Genomic DNA, 18,911 nt, shown 5'->3' with positions numbered 1-18,911 from the left:
AGAAAGGCGCTCGGCTCGCCCTCCAAACCCTTGGCAAGCTAACCGCTGCCCTCTGTCCTCCCCGCTGGCCCCAGTCCCGCTCCTCACCCATGTACCTCTGCCGCCGGCTGGGCACAACGTGGCAGGCTCTGGGGAGAGCTGGGTGGGGCGAGGGGCGGGGCGGGGCCGTGGGGGCCAGTGTGGGTGGGCCCTGGTGCTGACGTGCAGGGTATATAGCCGGGCATGCGCGCGGTGGCGGTGGACGGACGGAGGGAGGGGGGCCGGGTGCTCGGTGCTGCCTGCCCGGACGCACGGACTGAACTCCTGAAGGCTGCTGTCCACCGAAGGGCCTTGCTGCCGTTGTTGCGCGGGGCACAGGTGGCGTCCATTGGAGCTTCAGGTGAGGGCCGGAGAGCTGCTGGCGGGGGCCGCGGAGTGCCAGAAGGATGGGGCATCTATGCGGAGGAACGGCGCGCCTCCAGGGCTTGGGGTCACTGGGTGGGGGTGGGGGGCACTAGCCGTGCCGAGGACCAGGAGCGGAGCTGTGGTTTCCGAAGCTTCGGGCTAGACCTGGGAGCTTCTCCGGAAGGCGCGCAAAAGGGCCCGAAGAGCTGGATGGAGGGGGCACCTGGCCGCGGTGCAATGATGGGGTTACTTGCTGGCGACGGAAGGGAGGTCTCGGGCTGCAGTCTCTTCGACTGGAAAACGCGGGATGTGTGACTCAGAGAAGGGTGTCCAGAATGTGGATACGCACTAAAAGGTTGAGGGGTTTCCTGGAACCCACGGACGCGGAGGAGAGGAAAAACAGAATAGATGGGTAAATGTGATAGGCAGTTCTTGGAGTGGCTCCCATAGGGCGCTTGTCCTAACTTTGCTTTCCAGGAACTGTCGGCGTTTGCAGCCCCCATGACCAGACCACCTCCCGGCTGATCAGTAGTAGAAGCTAGAGAATGGCAAAGGAGAGACTAATTGAGGATGGCTTCTTGGCTATTTTTGGTCGATACCTACCAAGTTAGGTGGTCTGGGTCAGGCTGCCCCCTTTTGGTGGGATAGAGAAATGGGACAAAATAGACATCAAGCCGTTTCACCATGTGCTTCTGAAGTCAGATTAAGCCAAGAAAATTTCCTCAGCTCTGGGTTGTAGGTTCAATTTTGAGGATCTCTAGTTTTTTAGTGTCGGCCTGGGTTCCAAGAAGAGCTGCTTCCAGAGTAGTTAAACTGCCTGGGTGCCCAACAGGGCCCTGAGCATGATGTGGTGAGGCACTGAGGGCTCTTCTGGGGCCTGAATGGAAGGGGGCAGGAGCACTTTGACCTGACGTCTTCCTGGAGTAACCCTGCATCTGACGTTGTGACTTTAACTACTCTTCCCTAGGAGCCCCAGGCCATTTTGAGAGGTGTGCTTCAGCTAGGAAGTGGTGATGTAGTGAAGTTGTAGGAACTGGCCTGGGAGTGACAACCTTGGTTGGTCTCTGTCCCCGCTCTGCTTCTAACTTCTGTTGTAACCTTAGGGAGGTCTCAGTACTAAGGTTGGACTCTATCTCTTATCCACCAAACCAAAAAACCAAACCTACTGCAGTTGAGTCGATTCTGACTCATAGCGACCCTATATCCACAGTATCTACAATTCTGCAGTCCTTACCTCTTAAAACACAATTCCTAAAGCCTTAGAGGAACTTGCCTCTTTGGTGAAGCAAGAGAAGGAATGTCCAAAATCATAACTTTTAGCAGCTGAAATTAAAAACCACATGTTCCATTTCCTGTGGGAAACTCAGTTATTTAAACCCAGAGAGGTGAGTTTTTTTATAAATTGTAGAGTAGTCAGGAGATAGACTAGTGGTCTTCTTCCTGTCATTTGGTTTGCAGGTCTGATTAGAGGGCACCAGACAGAATTAATGCAACAGTGAAGAAGAAAGACCCTGAATACTGTCTTTTCCTCCCAAAAAACAGACCAAAAGGCCTTTCCCTGCTTAATCAATCTTTTGTTACCCATCTGGCCTCTGGGACCATGAATGGCACTGATTAGACAGAGCAAATATGGAAAGAGCAGAAGGCAGGGCTGAGGGGGTGATAAAAGCCAGGTACTGGACCTATCTCACGATATGGAAGAAACCATGTCAGATAACCAGTTAGTGCAGAGTCTAGAGGAATGGATTGGAGGAGGAGGAGAGTCTAGAGGAATGGATTGGAGGATTGTCATTGAGGCAAGAAAAAGAGCGTAAGTGTTGAGGGCTCCTTGAGGTACCAGAGCATCATAACTTGCAGAGTAGCTATTCATTCCTTCAGTACATATAGTGTCTGGTCTGTGCTCAGCACTGCACTGGCCACTGTGGAAGGTACAAAAAGATGTGTAAGGCCTGGTTGCTGCCCCTAGAGTGCAGACTCTTATTGGGGAGAAAGAACCTCCCATTGATTCACTGGACAATCGTAGGGAAAAGTGATTTTTTTCTACCTTTAGTTTTGGGAGCAACTCTGATTCCTTCAGATAAGGGAAATATCCCATCTCCAAACTGATAGTAGACTATTGTTGTTGTGGATACAATATCAATCACAGGACTGGTTCTCTTTTCTAACCCTTCTCACCAGTCTTCTGTTCATAATCTATCGCAGGAGTAACCTCAATCCATGTCCAGTGTTTTCAAAATCATGGGATCTAAGTCGTAGTGCTGTGAATAGATTGTGTATGTCTGGGAACGAGGACTTCGGTCTCCCCACTATGCCAGAAAATTCAACTTATGACCGTGGTGAAAGTCCTTTTCACACTTGATGCCTGAAGAATGTAACCTTACCCATTTTGCACTACTGCAGAACCATAGAAAGGTGAATTGGAGTGACTTTGGCAGTCTTCTAGTCTAGCCCCTTTATTTTACAGTTAAAGAAACTGGATCCAGAAAAGTTAATTGATGTTCCCAAGGTCACATTTCTTGTTAGTGGCCAAGAGACTGAATGGAAAAGATAATAGAAGGGTTCTGTTTTCGTAATGTGATGATGAAATTGTTGATAATCTTAGTTTTTTCTTGAAAACTTGAGGAAGAAGCTCGTTGTCTCTGCGCTTATTTGGGGGTCTGTACTTCTGGAGAAGCCTTCTACTTCTTTCTCTTTCCAGACACCCTGGAGACATTGGAAGGGGAGGGGTAGCCTAGGGCCTCAGTCTGGGGCTCACTAGATGTCTACTGTGAGACTTCTCTGACCTCGAGGTTGGTGGGATGTAAGAATGCCAGGAGATAAAGAGTTCAGAGCCTGCTAACTCAGGACTGCTGCCAGCCAGGAGCCTCATGCCCCCCCCCCCCGCCCAAATGGGCAGCAGAACAGCCTCACCACAAGGTCACCGATACCCAACTGTCTCATCTTGCCCCTACTGTGGGCAGCGAGCCTCCCAAGGAAGCATCTTGTTGGGCCTAGCTAAGATTAGAAGGTAGAGCCCTGTGCTGTGGCCTCTGGGGCCTGTACAAGGGCAGGAGGCCGGGCAGCCACAGAATCAGCCTGGCAAGGAAGCCTGGCATGCCTAGTAATGGGAAACCAAATTTGCTGCCTTGGTAACTCAAAGTCTGACCGTGTTCTCAGGCCTCCTAACCTTCTTCCTTCTGAGTTAGGCCCCAGGGAATCCAGGATTTGTTGAAATGAGGTGGTGATGGCCCTGAATTTATTACCGTTAATACCTCTATGTCCTCTTAGTCAGTGTACTCAGTACGAGTAGTCAGCTGGTTAATAAAAACAAAGTCAATAAAAGTTGGAAATAAAAAAATACGTCTTTTAAACTATCTTCTCTTAAAAACATGTGCATGTATTGTTATTCACCAAAACTTTGGTTTAGGCCCAAGACCTTTTCTTTGAGCTGTGGTTGTGTGCCGTGGAGTCAGTTCTGACTCATAGTGACCCTACAGGACAGAGTAGAACTGCCCCACAGGGTTTCTTAGGCTGAAATCTTTATGGGAGCAGAGTGCCTGGTGTTTTCTCTTTTCTGTTAGCAGCTGAACGCTTAACCATTGTGCCACCAGGGATCCTTTCTTTGAGTCTGTTGTGTGCCATTGAGTCAATTTCAGTTCATAGCAATCCCATGTGACAGCAGAGATGCCCCATAGAGTTTCCTAGGCTGTAACCTTTACAGGAGCAGATCGCTGATCTTTCTCCTGCGGAGCGCTGGGTAGGTTTGAACCACCAACCTTTTGATTAGCAGCCGAATGCCTACCCATTGCATCACCAGGGCTGCTTCTTTGAGTCTAGGCCCCTCTAATTGGATTTACAAATCGTTGTATATAAAAGTTACACCTAAATATCTCACCTGGGATTTCCAAGTTCTTTTAGTTTATTAATTTTTTCCACCAGGCTACATATTCACAGAGTTCAAAAATCAAAATAATAAAATAGGTATTCAGCGAAATATCTTATTCCTGTCCCCAACCACCCTATTCATATCACGCAGCCACATGTGTTCATTTCTTGGGTATCCCTCCAGTATGTTCCTATCCCTCCCCCTACCACTTTTTACACAAGGTAGCATTTTAGACACATTGCTCAGCACTGTGCTTTTTTCACCTAGCAACTATATTAGAGATTGTCACACATCAGCACAAAGAATGCTTTATCATTCTTTTATTATAGCTGCATAGTATTCAATAATAAGGCTGTACCATGATTTTTTTTAACCAACATGCACTGCTCCCCCCCCCGACACTGTTGGGTTGTTTCCAGTATTTTGCTATTTATCACATACGATGCGGCGATGAGTAACGTTGTAGTAACGGAGTTTCCTGCATGTGCAAGTATAACTATAGAATAAATTGTCAGAAGTGGGATTGCTGGGTAAAAAGATAAATATGTCTATTTTTTGGTTTTGTTTTTAAATAAAGCAAGAACTTAAAGACGTTTGCAAACCAATCTGCATTTAGAATTCTAAATTTTTTCTATACACACTTACTTTAATTGCAAGGAGCCCTGGTGGCACAAACAGACTTGATGGTACCTAACAACAACAACAATTTAATTGCAATTTTTTATTTTTCAATTGTATTAAGTGTTTCAAGATTAGCACTTCTCAGACTTTTTGATCCTAGGACCTCTTCATATTGTTACAAATTATTAAAGACCCCAAAGAGATTTTCGTTATGTGACTGTAGCTGTGTTTACTGTATTAAAAATTAGAACTGAGAAGCTTTAAAATAGTTATTAACTCATTTAACAGAAAACTAAGACCATTACATGTTAATATAAAGAACATATTTTTATGAAAAAAATTATATTTTCCAAAATTAAAAAAAAAAGTAATGAAAAGAATGGCATCATTTTTATATTTTTGCAGGTCTTTGGGATTTCAAAGTAATTTGTTGGATGATAATGAGATAACAGATTATAGCAGGTGTAATCCAAGGTCACTGGTATGAGCTCAGGTATAGTCTTGGGAACAAACTGTTAATCCCTGAAAATGTACATATTTGTACCCAAAGTTTCTAGCTTAGGAAGTTCTAGAGAACTCAGACTATGCAGGCACACATTCACCACACTTCGTGCAGCTTCTGAAAAATGAAAATGAAAAATCAAGTAATGTCCTAATATTATAATAAAAACAATTTTTACCCCATGGACCCCACCTGAGAGGATCTCATGGAGCCCAGGTGTCATTTAAAACCACAATTTCTGAATTACTGTTCTAGATCACTTAATTTTCGTAGAAACCAGAACTTTTTATTTCTGCATTTATACTTCAGTAGTTAGTTAAATAAATTCCAATTATAAAAAACAAATAGAACTGGTATAAAGAGGTTTGAGAGTAGACACAACTGACTCTTGGCAGGTAACTCAACTGGTGATAAAAGAGGTTCACTGCAAACTTAAAAAAAAAAAATAGTTCCTGTTGAGTCGATTCCAACCTTTGGAGACCCCACGTGTGTCAGAATAGAACTGTGCTCCATAGGGTTTCCGTCACTTACTTCTTAGAAGCAGATCGCCAAGCCCTTCTTCTGAGGTGATTCTGGGTGGACTCAAACCTCCAACCTTTTAGTTAGTAGCCGAGCATGTTAACCATTTGTACTACCTAGGGATTCCTCACGGACAAGTGGGGGGCCTATTTGCTGCAGGAGATGTACAGAAGGAATGAAGAGAATTGGCTGATCCTGTGGAGGCCAGCTAAGAGAGCTTTACGCCATGAAGACAGGCAAAGCGCTGTATTGCAAAGACGCTTGTAAATACTTGTGACAATGAACTAAGTACTTGTGGAACGTTATATGCTATCTTGTGGTATTAGTTAAGGACCAAATGAGTGGAACAGACAAGAAGGGCTTAAAGAGGCCAAAGGAAGGAACTTCCTAGTTTTGAAATCTAAGGAGAGACAAAGCAGGACCCTGGCAAGCACAATGTTACAGATGTGTATTCCTGGGGCCAAAGCGATCAACAAAGACCATGGTAGCTGATACAGGGAAGAGCAAGCGACATGGCTAGAAATTTAGGTTGAGTCAGGATTTTGGACGGGCTTTAGAGTCTAAGGCACCAGCATTTTCTAAGGACTTTTACCTGTTTGGTATCAAAGACGTAGTGCTCTATTTTAGCAGCCGTCAGTCTTGAGGTCCAGCCAATCAGCCCGCTCTTATCTAGAGCAATTCCATGGCCCAAAGTCCATATTCCCTTTGCCAATCTGTTTACTTCAACCTCCTGCCTGTCTTCCCTTTTAACCCTCAGAAGCATGGAATACCCTCCCTTCTAGTCCACTTAACACACCACAGTCCTCTCTATCTTAAAAGCCTCTTCCAGGAAACTCTGTGTTGATTAATCATATTTTACAGTATCCCCAAACAATTGTTTGATATTTTTGTAAGCTTTTTCCTTCTGATTATTGAAAATAATGCATGCTCATTGTAAAGAGCTCCTACAGCTCAACAACAAAAGACAAACAACCCAATTAAAACATGAGCAAAGGACTTGAATAGGTATTTCTCTGAAGAAGATGGCCAATAAGCACATGAAAAGGTGCTTAATATCATTACTGTTTTAGGGAAATGCAAATCAAAACCACAATGAGATACCACTTCATGCCCACTGGGATGGCTATTATCAGAAAAATGGAAAATAATAAAGGTTAATGAGGCTGTAGAGAAATTGGAACCCTTTTGCTTTGTTAGTGGGAATGTACAATGGTGCAGCCATTATGAAAAACAGTTTGGTGATTCCTCAAACGGTTAAACATAGAATTATCATGGGATCCAACAGTTCCACTTATAGGTATGTACTCAAAAGAGTTGAAAGCTAGGTGTAGAACAGATACTTGTACACCCATGTTCATTCCAGCATTATTCACAATGACCAAAAGGTGGAAAAAAAAAACTCAAGTATCCATCAAAAGATGAATGGATAAACAAAATGTGGTGTATATGTACAGTGGAGTTCTATTTAGCCATAAAAAGAAATGCAGTTCTAATATATGCTATGACATGGATGAACCTTGAAGACATTATGCTGAGTGAAATAAGCCAGATACAAAAGGACAAATATATGATCCCACTTACATGAAATACCTAGAATAGGCAGATGCATAGAGACAGAAGTTTATTAGTGGCTACGAGGGGCTGAGGGGAGGGGAGAATGGGGAGTTATTGCTTAAGAGGTACTGAGTTTCTGTTGGGGGTGATGAAAACGTTTTGGAAATAGATAGTGATGATGGTTGCACAACATAATGAGTGTGATTAATGTCACTGAATTGTACACTTAAAAATGGTTAAAATGGCAGATATTTTTGTCGTATATATTTTAACACAATGACCTATGTTAACACATCAACATATGGGCATATTCTTATGTTTTTTGCATATGTACAATTGGGTATCTGCCTTCCTCTCCAGCATGCCCCCTTCCCCCGCTGACCTTGGCATCAAAATTTCTCCCTGTGCATTTAGTCTGTTTACAGCTATATCTTAATTTATTGTATTTCTCTTTACTTTAAACTAATTTTTTTTTTTTTGTACTATAGACACTGGGGTTTTTACTATAGATGAAGGTTTACAGAACAGACTAGTTTCTCATTAAACAGTGCACATATTGTTTTATGACATTGGTTAACAACCCCACAACATGTCAACACTCTCCGTTCTCTACCTTGGGTTCCCTGTTACCAGCTTTTCTGTCCCCTCCTGCCTTCTAGTCCTTGCCCCAGGGCTGGTGTGCCCCTCTAGTCACGTTTTGTTTTATGGGCCTGTCCAGTCTTTGGCTGAAGGGTGAACCTTGGGAGTGACCTCATTACTGTGCTGATAGGGTGTCTGGAGGCCATACTCTCAGGGTTTCTCCAGTCTCTGTCAGGCCAGCAAGTCTGGTCTTTCCTTTTGAGTTAGAATTTTGTTCTACATTTTTCTCCAGCTCTGGCCAGGACCCTCTATTGTGATCCCTGTCAGAGCAGTCAGTGGTGGTAGCCGGGCACCATCTAGTTGTACTAGACTCAGTCGGGTGGCGGTATTTTGAACTAATTTTTGATATACAGAAAAAATTACAAATAGAAAGAGTTCCTTTATGTCCCTCATCCCTAACATTAACATCATACATAACCATAGTAACTATTTTTAAGAACAGGATATTAACATTCGTACAGTATTATTAGCTACAGGCCTTATTTAAACTTCACCACTGGTTTCACTAATGTTCTTTTTCTGTTTTAGGATCCTGTCCATGATCCCACATTGCATTTAATTGTTATTTCTCCTTTATCTTCTCCAATCTGTAACAGTTCCTTGATCTTGCCTTATTGCAGTGAGGTCATGCATTTTTTGGAAAAATACCACAAAAATGATGTTGTATCCTTTTCTTTTTTAAAATTTTTATTGTGCTTTAAGTGAAAATTTAGAAATCAAGTGAATCTCTCATACAAAAATTTTTGCTCTCCCCCTAATGAGACAGCCAGCTCTTTCCTTGCACTCTCTCCTTTCATGTCCATTCCACCAGCTTCTGACCCCCTCTGCCCTCTCACCTCCCCTCCAGCTAGGAGATGCCAACATGGTCTCAAATGTCTATTTGATCCAAGAAGCTCATTCTTCACCAGTGTCATTTTCTATCCCATTGTCCAGTCCAATCCCTGTCTAAAGAATTGGCTTTGGGAATGGTTCCTGTCTTTGGCTAACAGAAGGTCTGGGGGCCATGAGCACCGGGATCCTTCTAGTCTCAGTCAGACCATTAAGTCTGGTCTTTTTATGAGAATTTAGGTTATGCATCCCACTGCTCCCCTGCTCCCTCAGGGGTTCTCTGTTGTGTTCCCTGCCAGGACAGTCATTGGTTGTAGCCCGGCACCATCTATTTCTTCTGGTCTCAGGCTGATGTAGTCTCTGGTTTATGTGGCCCTTTCTGTCTCTTGGAGTCATAATTACCTTGTGTCCTTGGTGTTCTTCATTCTGTTGTATCCTTTTCAAAGCATCATATCAAGGCATTCATGATGTCACTGTGTCTTATTCCTGGGAGTGTTTGCCTTCATCACTTGGTTAAGTTGCTGTCTGCTGGATTTCTATACTGGAAAAATTACTGTCTTTCCTTTTGTAGTTTGGTAGAGGTACCTTGAAAACTAGGTCTTTGCCTAGTTGTGATTCTTTATTTCTCTCTTCTACTTTTATTAATTGGAATTCTATTGTAAGGAAGAGCTGTCCCTTCTTCCTCTTTTATTTATGTATTATGGACACATAAGTATTTATTTTATTCTATTGATTAAAATTCAATACTATCATTATTTGTAGCTCAAATTTTTCCAGTTTTAGGCATTAGGAACTCCTCCAGGTTGTCTGTTTTGTTTTTTTTTTTAAATCAAACTCTAGTTGTTTTTATTTGTGTTCTTTTGATAAGCACTACCTGTTTTTTGAACATTTCTTTAATTTCTGGTACCACAAGATGTTTTAAGATCATCTTGTATTTTCCCTGCCCCAACTCTAGATTCAACCACTTCTCCAAGGAGCCCTAGTTCCCTTTATTGGAGAATGGTGCTTAGAAGCCAAGATCTGGGTGCTAAATATGCTCATTGCTACTGGGGTGCCATTGCTTTCAGGCCCTCTCAGTGGACACAGTTAAAAAATATGTATGTATACTAACCCATGCATACACATATAGCTATATTTCAGTATCTGCAACCCATTGGCATTGAGTCAATTCCAATTCATTGTGAACCCTATAAGACAGAGTAGAACTGCCCCATAAGGTTTCCAAGGCTGTAAATTTTGTGTGTGTGTATTTTTAAATTTTTATTGTGCTTTAAGTGAAAGTTTACAAATCAAGTCAGTCTCTCACACAAAAACTTATATACACCTTGCTACGTACTCCCAATTGCTCTCCCCCTAATGAAACAGCCCACTCTCTCCCTCCACTCTCGCTTTTTGTGTCCATTTCACCAGCTTCTAACCCCCTCTACCCTCTCATTTCCCCTCTAGACAGGAGGTACCAACATAGTCTCAAGCGTCCACCTGATCCAAGAAGCTCACTCCTCACCAGCATCCCTCTCCAACCCATTGTCCAGTCCAATCCCTGTCTGAAGAGTTGGTTTTGGGAATGGTTCCTGTCTTGGGCTAACAGAAGGTCTGGGGTCCATGACCACCGGGGTCCTTCTAGTCTCAGTCAGACCATTAAGTCTGGTCTATTTACGAGAATTTGGGGTCTGCATCCCACTGCTCTCCTGTTCCCTCAAGGGTTCTCTGTTGTGTTCCCTGTCAGGGCAGTCATGGGTTGTAGCCAGGCACCATCTATCTCCTCTGGTCTCAGGCTAATGTAGTCTCTGGTTTATGTGGTCCTTTCTGTCTCTTGGGCTCATAATTACCTTGTGTCCTTGGTGTTCTTCATTCTCCTTTGATCCAGGTGGGTTGAGGCCAATTGATGCATCTTAGATGGCTGCTTGCCAGTGTTTAAGACCCCAGACGCAAGGCTGCAAATTTTTACAGAAGCAAACTGCCACATCTTCCTCCTGCCAAGCAGCTGGTGGGTTCAATCCACTGACCTTGTGGTTAGCAGCCAAGCATGTAACTACTGTGCCACCAGGGGTCCTTATATTAAAAACCATGAGTTTAATTCCAATAGCTCTGATTTCAGTCTGACACCACAAGGTTCATTTTATTTTAGCCATTACACAGGTACTCCTCAACTTACAACATAATTGAGTTACGATGAACTGTACTTATGACCATCCGTTTTTTGTTTTGTACCTCTAATTGTTAGTAATATGTACTGCATACAGTGTTGCAGCATGTAATTTGCTGATGTCATCATTCTTAGATGTTGTGATGTTTCCAACTACCAGAGACAAATAAAGACTGGATTTATACACTGGTAATAAAAAGCAATAATAATAAAAACTAAAAAAAAAAAAAAAAAGGGAGTATTTGACTTATGTCAGAGCTGACTTAGGATGGAGTCATCAAAATGAAACTCTGTTGTCAATTGGGGATGACCTGTAATTTTTTCCTTAATTTTGAGAAACCCTCCCAACCATTTTATTAATGTTGAGTTTTTGGTTCTTTTTCAGCTGTTTTGCTGCTGTCATCATGGCATTGATCTGCACACATTTACACTGGACTGTAGATTTATTTGATTCCACTCCCCTTTTATAACATCCTGAGGCAGATGCATGTCCCTGACTAATGTGCGATTCTGTACCCAGAGCTGCACTAGGGTATACTGAATGCTCAGTAAACACAGTGCCTTCTGAATACCCCTCTCAGATCTATGCTCACATGACTACACCGTCCTCTCTGCCACTTTCCTGCCAAGTGCATCTGTTTTAACGTTCTCATCTAGTTCCTCGCTTCTGAATTCCTTGTGGAGTGAGAACATACTGGACCCTGTTGCCAAAAGCTAAAAGAGCTGCCTGGTCCTAAATCAGAAACGACTGCCACTTATTCCTACTTTATCACCTGCTGCTAGTAGGAATGTGTTTGTCATCAAGGAGTTAACGGGAAGTGAACTGGAATAGGAAGGGGAACAGAGACCTAGAATAGCCTGGCTCTGCCATCCGTGACCAGAATTGGTCAGTTCAATGTTCCATGCGATGCAAGTTGGTTTGTCTGTCTATCAGAGAGGGCAAATGAGTTTTCCATTGCTGTTGTAACAAAGTACCACAAACTTAATGGCTTAAAACGCCACCATTTATTGTCTCACAGTTCTGTAGGTTGGAAGTCTGGATACAACATGACTGGGTTCTCTGCTCAGCATCCCACAAGGCTAAAATCAAGGTGTCAGCTGGTGTTCTCATGGAGTTTAGGATTTTCTTCCAGGCTCAGGTGGTTGTGGCAGAATTTAGTTCCTGCGGCTGTAGCACTGAGATCCCAGTTTTCTTCCTGGCTGTTAGCTCCTAGAGGCTACCCACATTCCATGCTGTGTGGCCCTCTCCCTCTCCAAAGCCAGCAGCAGGAAATTTCTCTCACATTGACTCCTACTCATGCTTTGAATCTCTTGCCAGGAAGAGACCTTTTAAGGGCTCACCTGATTAGAGCTGGCCCACCCAGGATAATCTTCCTATTTTAAGATTAACTAATTTGGTCAACTAATTAGTAGATCTGTAGTGAAGTAGAGGGCAAGAGAGGGTGAGGGAGAGCCTTGGTGAGGTGAACTGGCACAGTAGCTACAATGATGGACTAAAAAATCCTGGTGATCCTCAGGATGATGTAGGACTGGACAACATTTTGTTCTGTTGTACATAAGATCACCATGAGTCAAAGTTGACTTGATGGTAGCTGTCTATCTGTCTAATTATATCTGCAAAATCTTTTTGCCATATAATGTAGCATAATTGTAGGAGTGCTATTTCATACTCACAGGTTCCACCCACACTCAAGGGCAGGAGACCACACAAGGGTGAGGGTCATAATTCTTCTTACAACTATGGCAGCTATAGCGTAATTCTAAGAGAAGTAGAATTATATAGAGAGCCTTGGGTACTAATTCTAGGCATCAGAGAGCTTGTCCAGGATGGAGGAAAAATGTCCTTTGTAAACTCTGTTTCATAGAGCTGCAAAAGAAAAGGGAGATTTCTTTTTAGACCTAAGACAGAAAGCAGGTCTGGCTGCTGTCGAGGCCACAGCCCAGTCCCAGGCTGCCTGCTCTCCTCATCTTGACAGAGATCCAAAAGCTAAGTGGGTGTGAAGCTGGCTTCAGAGGCCCTCCATTTTCGGAATCCAGAATGGATTAATGTCCTAGACTCTATGCAGCACTAACAAGTTGCCTCTGTACGAAGAGTTCTCATGGAATCTCATTGGTGTTACAGCATCCCTGCAGGATGGGCAGGGCAGAAGGTGGTACCCATTTGGCAGAGAGGAAAAACTGAGTTTAAGGAGTTTCAGTAAACCACAGAATGTTGTAGCTAGAGGGGACTTTAGTGTCTAGTCCAGCAGTCCTGAAATGTCAGACTGGTGCACCAGACTGGAGCCATGTTGATCCATCAGAACTACATGTACAGATGCTGGCAGTAGTGCGTGTGGGGCAGATTAGGATGGAATCCAGACCTCCAAATTCCAAGTGAAGGTCTTCAAAAAGGAAGGGGAAGGTCTCCCCACTTGGTCGCCTTTTCCATTTCCTAATTGGACTCTGTTCAAAAACAAAACAAAACTGTTAAAGTAACTTTCTGCTTGAAGTAATACATGTTCATTGTAAAAAATATGGATAAATAAAAAGAAGATAACAAATGACCATGAAACCTACCACGAAGAGATAAGATTTTACATATGCTGTTTTTAGTCATTTTCTTTGAATATATACATTTTAAGAAAAAGTGGTTGCTGTACATACAGCTTTGTAAGCAGGTTTTTTTTTTTTTCCCCTCACTTGACATATCATGACCATCTTTCCAGATCATTCTTCTCCCAAATAACACTTATTGAGCATTTACTAGAAACCCTGGTGGCGTAGCGGTTAAGTGCTACGGCTGCTAACCAAAGGGTCAGCAGTTTGACTCCACCGGGCGCTCCTTGGAAACTCTATAAGGCAATTCTACTCTGCCCTATGGGGTTGCTATGAGTCGGAATCGACTCGACAGCTCTGGGTTTTTGGGGAGCAGTTACTGTGTATCAAATACTGTAGGTATATTCATCATTCATTATCTCATTTAATTTTCTCAGTTACTATGAGGGAGGGACTGTTGGTATCTTCATTTTTCTATATAAGGAAAATGAGTCTCATTGAAGTTGTGACTTGGCCCAAAACCTTGAAAGCCAGTAGTAAATTGCAGATTCAGGATTCAAACTGATATCTGACTCAGAGCCAAGCTCTTAATCTCAGTGTTTTGCAATATATATTTTACTATACAGATTACCTTTTTATTTCTAGCAATTCCCTTTTATTGTGCATTTAGATGGGTTACAGTTTTTCACAGGTATAAACCATGCAAGGATATCCCACAAAGGTAGGAATATTTGTTTTCTCCGTTGCTGTGTTCCCCATGCATAGTACAGTCGGCACTTGATAAGTATTTGTTGTTGAACGTATGCGTCTATAAACCCTTAAAGCTAAATATTTACCTGCATTCAAGATAATTTCCATGGAATGAATTCCTAAAATAAAGTACTGGAGCTTGATAAGATGATTTTAAATGTATAGCTGAAAGAATAAAATGTACAAGAGTAGCCAAGAACAATAAAAAAAAAAAAAGGTGTGACATTGATACATCAATGTGTTTGCATTTAGAAGCAAGTAATGAATGGAACAGAATAGAAATGTACAAAAACAGACCAAAGTGTGTATAGGAATTCAGCAAATGAGAAAGGTATTTTTTACCAGATCTAATTTGATTTTTGAGCGAGTTACTTCTATACGCTTTTAGTCTCAGTATCCTAATCTGTAAGGAGCCCTGGTGGCTCAGTGGTTAAAGCATTTGACTGCTAATTGAGAGGAGGACAGTTTGAACCCCCTAGCTGCTCCACAGGAGAAAGATGTGGCAGTTTGCTTTCGTAAAGATTACAGCCTTGGAAACCCTGTGGGGGCAGTTCTACTCTGTCTTTTAGGGTCACTGTCAGTCAGAATCGACTCAGCGGTAATGGGTTTGGTTTTTTGGATCTTCATCTGTAAAATAGGGATAACACCATATTTCCTCAATTTTAAGAGACATATTTTTTGTTTTAATATTTCTGAAATAGGGCGGTATCTAATTGACGTACATTTAGTATAGTGTTTTTTTCCTACTCTGAAAAGGTGTTGTTGATGATTTTTATAATTTAGAGAAGTGTTGTCAAATGTATTTTAATACGGTTGTTGAGAAGATTAAATGAGATAATGTAAACAAATTGTTTAGCCCAGTGCCGGCAGACAACAGTAAACATTATAAATTTTTATTAGCATTAAAAAAGTAAAGAGAAGGGATGGTGTACGAGTTAAATGGGTGCTTATTTGCAAATAATAGAGTGTCCATCCAGTTTAGGCAGGGCGGATGGGAAGCGCCCAAGGATTAGAGTCTGAGACGGGTACCTGCCCAATGATGCCTTTAGGAACCCAGGCTCTTTTAAATGTATCTTTCTGCTCTGCCCTCCTTCACAAGTAGGGTTTTGTCTTAGGTTGTCACTTTCAAGCCTATACCTCCAGGCAGGAAGGAGGAAGGGAACAAGATGGCTACCACAGACTTGAGCTTACATCTCATTGGCTAGAACAGTCACATATGGCCACCTTTAGTGCACAGGGTGTATTTGAGTTTACCTCTATTTTTTATCTTTATAGACCCTATGATGGAGGTTTAGAAGGAAGGTAGATTATTTACTAAACAATATTGGGGTAATTGGTTAACTGTTTATAAAAAATACAGTTAGATTCTATTTCTCACTCTTTGCCAAATTCTAGATGGATTAGAGATTTAGATTCTTACAGTGCAAGAAAATATAGATGTATATTTATATAATCTCGGGGCGGGAAAGGACCTTACGAGCATGCTACTAAAAGAAGAAGCCTTGAAGGAAAAGTGATATATTTGACTTTACTTGTTTAAAAAATGTTGTTTCTTAATAATACCAGTTAAAAAAGTAAAAAGACAAATGACAAATTGGAAAGAATATCTGTAACATGTAACAAAAACTTACCATTTTTTTTACCATGCAATGAACTCTTACATAAATCGATAGGAAAATAGGTGAATTGTATCTCGGCTAAAATGGAAAAAGGAGATTAGCAGGCAGTTTATAAAAGAAGCATAAATGTTAGTAAGCTTAAAAATGTGTTTAGCCACACTAGTAATCGAGGAAATGCAAATTAAAATAATTAAAAGAATCATTTTTCACTGATCAAATTGGCAAAGATGGGATAGCCTGAATGTTGGTATGAATTCTATGAAGCAGGCACTCTTACACACGGGAAATAAACCAAAAACAAGACAAAACAAACCCATTGTTACCGAGTCGTTTCTGACTCCTAGAGACCCTGTAGGACAGGGTAGAGCATAGCGACCATATAGGACAGATCATAGCGACCCTATAGGACAGGGTAGAACTGCCCCATAGAGTTTCCAAGGAGCAGCTGGTGTTTTTGAACTACCAACATTTTGGTTAGCAGCCAAGCTCTTAACTGCTGTGCCACCAGGGCTTCTCACAAGTAGTAGGAGTATTAAATTGGTCAGATCTTCAGGAGGGTAGTTTAGCAAATTGTGTAGCAAGTTCTTAGTATTTGTAGACTGATTGACCCCTCTGGGGGCAGGGACTGGCCCCAGCCAATTTGCTTCTCCATATCACGGGTTCCCTCTAGGAAGATCTATTTCCGCCTTAGGGCCTTTCCCAGTACCCTGCTGCTGCCAATTTGTTGGTGGTGGCTTGAGAGGAAACAGTGGCTCCCCGGAAGGTCTTTCACCCTCACCAGCAATTGCGGGGCTGCCAAAGGGAGGGAAAGAAGGGCAGACCTGAACCAGCTGTTATTTTTCACTTCTTTTACTAGAAGTCTGAAAGGTGGTGTGTGTGTGGGAGAAAGAAGGCTGCATGTGTGGGTCCCACTAGTCAGAAGAGCCCTGTAAGTCATGGAGAACAGGCTGAGCCCTTGTAGGAACACCCTGTTCTTTCCTGGAAACCAGAGGGCTCCAGTCCAGCCCCCAGGGTATGTGAGGCTGGGGGGAGGTGGATTCATGCTGGCCCAAAAGGAGGCTGGTCCACTTTTCCCACAGGAGATGAGGTGGTTAGCAGCCCATCAGGGCTTAAGCCCTGGAATTCTTTCCTGCCTCCACCCTTCTCTCCCTCCTCACCTCGTGGTGTATTCCTGAGCTCTGCTGTCCCAGGTGCATGTTGACCAGTATACCTCCTAGGGTGTTCCCCACACCTCGGTCATTGACTGGTTTATTTGAATTCTGGTCATTTCCCTAAGGTTGGATGCTTCCCGTCTGAGGGGCTGGGCAAGTTCTCAGGATACCGAGTCCCTGGGCAGTTTCCAAGGGCAGCAAGCCACTGCTGTTACCATCTCCTTTCCCAGAAAGGTGCAGAAAGTACAGTCACCCGCTCCCACAGACTCACTGCCCTCTGGAACAGCCTGATCAGCTGTTTCTCAGTGCCTGCCAGTTTTAGGAACAGAGACTCTAGGGTTCCTGCCCCCACCCCTGCTTCCTCTGCCACCCCTCTGACACCCAGCAGGCACTATGTAGAGGGGCCTTCCATGGCAGAGGCCTTGACCGAGGGTAAACCGTGGCGTGTACACAGCTCTGATGGCCAGATTATGACCGTGACCTTGATTATTCTCACACCACTCCCACTTCTTGGCAACCACTCACAAGCACCCCCCCCTCCCCCTGAAGCATTTCAGGATGTGTGGAGTTGGCACGTTGAGAGAAGTTGTATGCAATGGGATTGAAATTCAGAGTTTCCATGAACAGCTGAGAAATTCTGGAAACAGCCTGTACTTTGTGGAGTTTCCTTTTTCTTCTCCTGCCAGGGGGAAATGTTAACACATATCTTCCGGATTATCATAATAATTGCTCATCCTTGGCACATTTGTTTCCAGGGATGTGCGGAAGGGAAGCTGCCTGCCCTACCTGCCTCTTGCTCCCCACCTTTCTTTTGGATCCCCCACCTATGTTTTGTATTCTAGCCCTAGGTCGACTTCCGTAGCTCTCTAGGGTTTTCAGCTGTATTGAGGTGACCCTTCAGGAACTCTGCATTGACAGGGGTAAGGGAGTGGGATGGGAGGTTGTAGGGTGTGTAAGAGAAGAAATGCTGCGCCCTAAGGTTGCATACAGTTCACCTGGGTGTAGAGATCAAAGAACGGTAGAATTCTGAACTGTGTGGCGCTGTGAATGGGCAATGAGAAGTGAACACATCCGTTGAGCAGATATTTGCTGGGTGCTGACTTGGTGCCAAGCACTCACTCTTCCAGACTTTGGGAGTCATGAATAAGATAGGCCCTGAGTCTCTGCCCTCACGGGCTTTATAGTCTACTAGGGGGAGATGGATAATAAATATGTAAATAAAAACAGGACTATTTTAGATAGTGAAAAATCCTTAGTAAAAAAATAAGACTGAGTGTTGGAGTACTGAGCGGACTGGGAATAGGCTTTTTCTGCCAGGTGGCCCTCCACTTTGAGGAGGTGACATTTGAACTGAGACCTGATAGTGAAGATCTAGCGGAGGAGCATTCTAGGCAGAGGTAACAGCACATGCAAAGGCCCTGAGGTGGGAATGGGCTTGAAGTATTTAAGGAACAGAAGGGAGGCCAGGGTGGCTGGAGCCTAGTGAGTGAGGAGAAGAGAAGTCAAGAATGAGGCCAGTGATGTGGATAAATTGTTCAGATTTTGTTCTATTTATGCTGGGAAGCCATTGGAGAGTTTTAAGCAAAGAAGGCACTGTAATCAGATTTGTACTTTAAAAGCATGACTCTTTCATTGAACTTTACACTTAAGATTTGGGTACTTATGTATATGTTATACTTAAAAAAAATAGTAGAGGACTTGGACAATATGGGGTGAGGTGCTGAGTGGAAGCTAGGGCAGGTAAGAAATTTTATTTTATTCCAACTAACATTTTAACAATTCCTCAACTCAAATTCCC

The 18,911-nt window shown here is 43.1% G+C and overlaps 1 protein-coding gene across 3 annotated transcripts in view; it reads left to right on the top strand.

The window, feature by feature from the left end:
- The first annotated feature begins 246 nt into the window (after nt 1-246).
- The window catches only part of SLC39A14 (solute carrier family 39 member 14), a 57,237-nt gene continuing 38,572 nt past the window's right edge, over nt 247-18,911 (top strand). For all 3 annotated transcript variants that reach the window (XM_010592398.3, XM_010592397.3, XM_010592396.3), the window contains exon 1: nt 247-379. The gene's annotated coding sequence lies outside the window, so the exon portion shown is untranslated. The remainder of the gene's footprint in view (nt 380-18,911) is intronic.

Source organism: Loxodonta africana, chromosome 19, assembly GCF_030014295.1.
Source record: "Loxodonta africana isolate mLoxAfr1 chromosome 19, mLoxAfr1.hap2, whole genome shotgun sequence".
Lineage (NCBI taxonomy): Eukaryota > Metazoa > Chordata > Mammalia > Proboscidea > Elephantidae > Loxodonta > Loxodonta africana.
The sequence above is the reverse complement of the archived record's forward strand: the minus strand, read 5'-3'. Positions and strand labels throughout refer to the sequence as shown.